The sequence below is a fragment of the Mastigoproctus giganteus genome, chromosome 3 (assembly GCF_048544385.1).
Source record: "Mastigoproctus giganteus isolate SK-2022 chromosome 3, ASM4854438v1, whole genome shotgun sequence".
NCBI classification, from domain to species: domain Eukaryota; kingdom Metazoa; phylum Arthropoda; class Arachnida; order Uropygi; family Thelyphonidae; genus Mastigoproctus; species Mastigoproctus giganteus.
The window spans coordinates 251978026-251985713 of record NC_143577.1 but is presented as its reverse complement, the minus strand read 5'-3'; positions in this window follow the sequence as shown (position 1 = coordinate 251985713).

The following is a 7688-nucleotide window of genomic DNA, read 5'->3' as shown; positions in this document are numbered from 1 at the left end:
GCCAGGACTTGGGAAGCTGTCAACTGGATCTTGGAGCTGTCCACCGCTGCCTGGAAATCCATAAAGCAACAGACAAGTGTATATGTAAATTGGGGCAGTCACCGCTACAGGGAGTGTGTGGCTGTCCCTAAATGCTTCAGATGTTGTCGTTTTGGCCACACAACACACACCTGCAGGCAAATGCACTCTACATGTGGCCACTGTGCCAAAGATGGCCACGAATATAGAGACTGTCCAAACAAAGCTGAAGCCCTGGTCTGCATTAACTGCAATGCCCTGAAGCTGCCACATGACCACTCTATAAGGGATAGCGCCTGCCCAACGTACAATAAAGCAGAGAGTACACAACAGCTACAGATAAATTATGGTGAGTAATCCAAAACAATACAATCACTTCGGGATAAAAAAAGCACAGCGTTGTAAGGCAGTTGCTGCTCAGCTAGTTAAGAAATCTACTGAAAAAAAACCTGGACGTGCTTATACTCGAAGAGCTGTATACACATAATAAAGGAGTGAGGGGTTACCCCCTAAAGTTCAAGATTGTCCAAATGGAAGGGGACACTCCTTATGGGGCTGTCGTGGGTTGTAACCCGGACCTCACGGTTACAAAAATAACCGACCTTTGCACAAACTGGGCAGTATGTGCCCACATTGCCTCATCACTGGGGGAATTTTACGTCTCTTCGGTCTATGCTTGACCGGGAGAGGACATTCTCCGTCAACGTATCTGCAAACCCTACAGCACCAGCTTCCGAGTGCGAAAATTATTATTGGAATGGATGCAAATTGCATGTCCCCGGCCTGGCATAGTGAGACGCCAGATACGAGAGGTACATACACAACGGACAGCGACTGGAGGAGTGCATAGCAGACAGTAACCTTAATGTCCTGAACCTACCAAATCAACTTCTCACGTTTTCAAGTACAATGTGGGAAGCAAACATTCATCTTACCCTTCCAAACCGCACAATAGCAGGACACCTCACCCCATGGGAGGTACAGAACCATTGGACTACATCTGATCATAGGGTTATAACCATCAGTATGCCCGAACTCTAATTCCAAGACAGATCTATAGACTTCTCTCGCCGAAGTACGTTGTGCAAAGGTCGGTTATTTTTGTAACCGTGAGGTCCGGGTTACAACCCACGGCAGTCCCCCCCCCCCAAGGAGTATCCCCTTCCACTTGGACAATCTTGAACTTTAGGGGGTAACCTCTCACTCCTTTATTATGTGTATACGGCTCCTCGAGTATAAGCACGTCCAGGTTTTTTTTCAGTACGCCATTCCCAAGGCTGACTGGGAACTCTTCCAACGGACGCTGATGATGGGAGCAGAAAACATTCGTACTGAAGGCCAAAACTTAAATGACCGCCAGCAGCAGGTGACAAAATTAATCACGGACGCAGCGGACATAGCCATAAAAAAGAAACACCCGGCCCCTAGGGCTGTTCCCTGGTGGTCACCAGAACTAACTGACCTCAGACACAGAGCAAACAGAGTCCGAAAAGGATTCCAACGAGCACGCAGAACCTGGCCACAGCCGGAAGTGGACGAGGACGAGCTAAGGCAGAGGTATCGCGAGGCAAGAAATAACTGCACGGCCAAATTAAGCAAAAGAAAAAATAAACATGGGAAACTCTGGTCAGTGCAAATGGCAATGTTGACCCATGGGGAATTGTTTACAGTGTTGTCACTAACAAGCTCCCAAGAGGGGAAGTGGTTACAGCCACCGAAACTGCACCGGGAAGTTATACCAGAACCTGGAAATCTTCAATTGACAACATATTAGACCATATGTTCCTACCTCAAACTGAACCCCACACTGAGGAACGGAGAAAACTCTATGAAGAAAACTCCTGGCATTTGAGCCCCACCTTTACAATCATAGCATAGCAGCAGCAAACATCAAAAACAGGAAAGCCCCAGGTGATGACAGGATTGAACCAGAAATGCTCAAAAAGGCAGTAGAGAAGATGCCAGACATCATTCTAAATTTCTTCAATCGCTGTCTTTTAGAAGTCTATTACTCTAATAAGTGGAAAACAACAGGAATAAGACTTATACTTAAGAATCCAACCAAACCCCAGGATAAGCCAACATCGTACAGACCCACAGCTTTGCTTTCTACCTTGAGCAAACTTTTTGAGCGGCTTCCATACCATAGATTAGAGACTCACTTCCAGGAAACGAACATGATGTCGCCGAACCAGTTCGTCTTCAGAAGAGGACGCTCAGCGGCAGACGATTTGGAAAACATAATTGAGACAGCAAAAAAACTGCGACATGAAGTATTTTCTCTTAATATCAATAGACTTTGCTAGCGCGTTTGATTCTTTCTGGTGGCCAGACTTCGGCACGCCCAAATTCCAGGCAACCTGTTCTGCTGCCTTAGATCATACTTGATTGACAGAAGGATTACAGTGGCTACTCCCTTTGCCACTCTCTCCAGACAGGTCCACAGAGGCTGCCCCCAGGGATCAGTTCTGGGGCCCCTTCTGTGGACTCTTGTGCTGGATGAGTTCGTCAATATGTAAATCCCTAATATAAGAACGCAGGCATACGCCGTTGATCTTATACTGATGCTGCAGGCTAATAGCAGGACACAGCTGGAGCCCCATGCAGATCATGCCATTTCTGTTCTGCAAGAATGGGCAAATGGGAACCGACTGAACATCTCACCGGAAAAAACACATTCAATACTCCTCAAGGGCTCCCTTAATCAGAATACAACAAAAGGAAATTTAAAGAAGCTTTCTTCATAAAAAATGTTTTGGAGCCTCAGCAATCAACAGAAAACGAATTCAACTCCCAATATTTCCACTTTTTCGATAAGAAAATAAAAGAGAAAATGAAAAACTAAGAAAAGAAAAATAATCCAGACACCGGGAAGAGCGGCTCTATATGCCCCACATGCAACCCCCTTCCAAAACCCCAGAACTAGCCTGCACACTGATATCCAGGATATGGGAGCAAAAGTCACTCCAGGTTGCCACCATGCAAGAACCACCGGATCCGGGATGGATCAATTAATTAATTAATTGATAACTTTTCGATTAATTAATAACTTTGTTATTGTAATATAGTCTAATTTGTAACTCTATTTTCATTTTTTCTAATGTTCAATCCCCCTCAGCATGGTGTGATGCCTACTTGCAATGTGCTGAAAACGTCACATTAATGTACAGTGGTTTTAGGCGATTTCTTAATAAACTATATAATTCATTTCGCATAGTATTAAATATAGTAATAAAGTTATATTAAATATAGTGATTAAGTTAATATACCCAAAGATTTTCGTGCAGGGACAGTGGTTCGGGCGATTTTTTAATCATCTATATTATTATTTCACTTGCTATATAAGTGGTATTAAATATAGTAATAACTTCAATATATCCAGTTTTTCATGCGGCGATAAGAATAATGATTGCATGATCTGCAATTGTAGAAATTCGTGGTATTTTTATTTGTGGTAAGGGCAAAATGGAAGAAGTGATTTACACTCAGCTTTTCATCCCAGATTAATAAATATTTTTTCTGCTTTAGAGTTTTTTTATTCAGAAGAATGATGGCATAGGTTGCATACAAATGCACCCTATGCAATACAAAAATATTTAACGAAATGTTTCTAGGTCGAAAGTGGAGGGAAACTGCACATCAAGTTGATACCAAGAACATTTTTCAGTTTAACGTATTTTGGTGTATAAAGATCTTGTCGTTAATCTTATTATACTCCATATTTCAAGTTTACTTTATAATTAGCATGGTTTTCAACATTTAATCAGGATTTCTGCTTCGGCCACATGCTATCCATTATGGAAAATATTCTATCCACGGAAGATTTACTTCCAGGCATCAAAGAAGAAATTCAACGACATTGCTAAAATACTGCGAAGCCAAACATTTTTCACTCGTTTCAGAAAAGTATTTGACCACATCAATGAGATACAGAAATGCTTTCTTTTTTATGTGTGTCCAAGTGCCTGGCAACTATTGTTTTTATAAGTGTCCACTGATCAAACATGCGAGTTTTCTCTGCTCCTATGAGGTGTTGCATGCATAGGACCTGTTTTCCCATCCAATGAAGGGTGTCCATATATTAATGGTAGGGCAGTGTACATATATATATATATATAGTACACTTCTTAGTTCATTTAAAGCAGAAAGATTCTAGAAGAAATTGAAAGAGATAAATTGCAATCATCAATTGTTGCAACGCACCATTACTGATATTCTGTCATCTTCAGAAAACATATTAAAGAACAAAACTTCAGAAGTAATGGATGTCATGGATCTTGATCAGGAAACTGTTGAAGGTAATTAAAAATATTAATAACTATTTAATATAACACGGTAAATCCACCGGAGAAGATTTAATTTTTATGCATAATTTTAATTTAGTAATAAAGAATTTTGGGCCTTTCGGAAAATAAAGATTTAATTTAGATTAAATTGTAAAAATTATTTCACCAAAAGCATATTCATCAAGAAGTTAGCCACCCTCCGATTTGGTCAGCATACTCAAAGTAATAATGCAAGTCTGTTATGTATTACGATTGTGCTTATATTGGTTTTCTCCAATTTTCTTTGCTGTCCCTCTTTTTATTAGGTACATTTAGAGATTCTGCAAGGCCCGTGGGAGAGATTTTTTCAGTATGGTCAGTGCTTCTTGTCGCTTTGGAAAAGCCATGGTTAGGCTGTACACAGGCTTGGAGGCTTCACTTTTGGAAGGATGTGGGTTCTTGTGGAACTGGTGCAGAGAAGTGCAATCAGACTGTTGAAGGGAACAAAAGAGTGTTCTGACATTGAAAGATTTCAGTCCTGCAAATTGCATGGTTTCTAGTTTTGGCTCCTGTCAGGAGCTCCGATTGAGGTATTTAAAGCCTCGATTGAGTAAGCTGAATGTTAACGGCCTTCTTCCACTTCAAGAGGCTGCATAAATTTTAGTTGAGGACGGATGGTTCCAGGAGAGATATACAGAAGTTTCCCTTCAAACAGTTGGTGGTTGATTGTTGGATTTCAATTGTAATTAAAATGCAGAAAGAAAGAAATAAACTGCTTTAGGAAATTGTACTACTAGTATTCTACAATCTGAGATACGGTTGCTCTTTTCTATTAAATAAGAGTGCGAAATTCATGTTGTCGTTCATGTGTTGGGTCGGCAAATAATTACAAAATTTGAGTGAACATGATTGTGAGTATGAGCAGTAAAGTGAAAAAAAAACTTTTTATATATTACTTTTCATTTTTATTAATAACAGAAAAAGTTGGTAATAATATTCAGGAATTTTGCTATTAAGGAGAAGAAGGTAATTATTTGTTTTTTTTTTTTAAGGCAATGACCAAGCCACGCCTTGAGTACTGGGTACAATTCTGGAGGACTCGTTTTAGGTAGGATGTAGAGTTGCAAGAATGTTAATAGCATTCTTCCACTTCCTGAAACTAAACACATGAGGGTGTAATTTTGGTTTTTTTAGGAGCATTAGCAACTAAGGCCATATTGCTCCGGGATATGAGGTGGTCATTCCCTGACCTTTCCGCATCCTCCGTATGTGGTGGTGACGGGCTCGAACCCCGGTCTAATCAAGAAGCGTGTGCTACGCACTGCTGCTCCTTCCCACCTGGCTACGGAGGCGTCCCACACATGAGGGAGCATAAATTCAAGTGGAGAAAGGATGGAGAACTAGGCCCTTGCGATGTGACCTGATTGGCTTTGAATGGTTTGAGAAGACTAAAATGCTGATGGGATTCTTCCTCTTGCTCAAACTACGAATCTGAGGGGGAATAAATTCAAGTTGAGGAAAGACAGTTATAGAATACATGTGTGGAAATTTGCCTTTAGCCAGCAGTTAGTCAGCAATGCAGAATTCAGACACCTGCTAGTTGGTCCAAAAAACAAACTATTATTTTTTAGGACACCTGAATAATAAATTTCATCTGCTGTGCCGTGTAACAGGTCTTATGTCTGTTAATTGCGTGTGTTCTAGGTTCGATTTGTCTGTTTTGCTGGAAGAAAAGCCCCAGTTTTTGGTGGGGGGGGGAGTATTTAGTATTTGTTATGTTGAGGGTCTAGCTGCTCCTGGGATTTCTCCCATCTCCGCGGTGTTCTGTGCATCGAGTGACAGTACCCTGTCAAGCCGGAGATTTAAAGTGTGTGGATCGTGTATAGTGTAGTCTGCTGTGCCCATTGTTCATCTGGCTTATTGGCCGTCGGGCCCCTGATGGGAGCCGACACTGCCCATACCGCGCCACGTGGAGGCTAGCCAGGTGTTACCAATAAGGTATCAGTACTCTTGCAGGTCCTGCCACCTACTTTTCTCAGATTTCAGTGGCTGGGACCTAGAAAAAAAAATTAATTAAAAAAAAAAAAAAAAAGACATTGCTTTAATCGCTGTTGGTGCTTTTGTTTGGTCATAGAGATTTGCCTTAAGATCGAGAAGGGATTGTACGGTGGATGAGTTTTATTTTTGGCCGAAAAGGGTCGAGTAAGCAATTTTGGTGTAGTCACAATTTTGACATGTGGGGCTGTGCGCTGTGAAGGTAGACAGATTTGGTTGGGGAGAAGGAAGGCTGGAGGGCAGAAAAAGAAGAAAGGACCGTTGGACAAGGTGGCCTCCAAATGTTCAATGGGCATGCCCATGCCGCACCAGAGCGAAAGTGGGTTTTGCAGGGAGAGGAAGGGACAGGGGTGTCACCCCCGCCCGGAAAAGTGTCGGACCTGGGTCGCCATTTGGCCAGTTGGCAGCAAGGCTGCAATCTAAGTCGTTCACTTTGACTTTCCAGGTGGTGGACTTAGTCTCGGCAGAGGCCAGGATGTGTCATCTGCACGTGACAGGTCTGCTACATCTAGGTCCCAGTGATGGTCGCATCCAGATAGGACTCAGTTGTCTTTCAATTGATGTAGGTTGTCCCCATCACTTGTGTTTAAGTCCTGTAGTCATTCAGCTGGTCGTCAATGGCCAGTTGTGTTCTTTGTGTCCATCGGTAGTCCAAAGTCTGAAGTTTGTTTCGGGGTGGTGGAAGTGCTCTTTGCCTCGCGAAGAGATTTTGAGCGAAAAGCGTGAAAGCCTTATACTTTTCTGATTCCTGCAGCACTATGTCCTCCTGATTTCTAAGGATGGAGTGTAGTTTGGTACATAGCAGGCCACGGAGGTCTTCATATATATTACATTCGTAGAGCAAGTGCTCTACGAATTCGTAGTGCTAGAATTATCTGTAGAAATAATTCTAGTTTATTAAAATCCCATGTGTCCTCACATTGAAATGAATATTGGGCCGTTTTGGACTTTTCCATATTGTACATCTTTTTTATATTCTTTGATTCTGCAGTTTTTAAGAAAATTTTTTAAAGAAAAATTTACAAATTTGCTATGTCACGTCAGTATTTTTTACAAAAATACGACCGAAAAAAAGCCGGAAAGTATTTGGTAGAGTGCTTTGGTTTATTTTGTATTTTTCCAGTTATTATATAAAAATACCGATTGAAAGATAAGTACATGTAATACCAGACGCTATGTCCTTTTGCCAAGCAAATATGGCTGCAAACTGGATTTTTTATATAAGAGACTTGGTTAAACTTGCACTTTTTGAGTTCTCAGGCAGCGATATTCCGAGGCTTTTTTTTTTAGCACCCAGGCAGTATTCATTTCATTTCATTTTCCTTGGTACGTTTTTTCTATTCTGTTGTA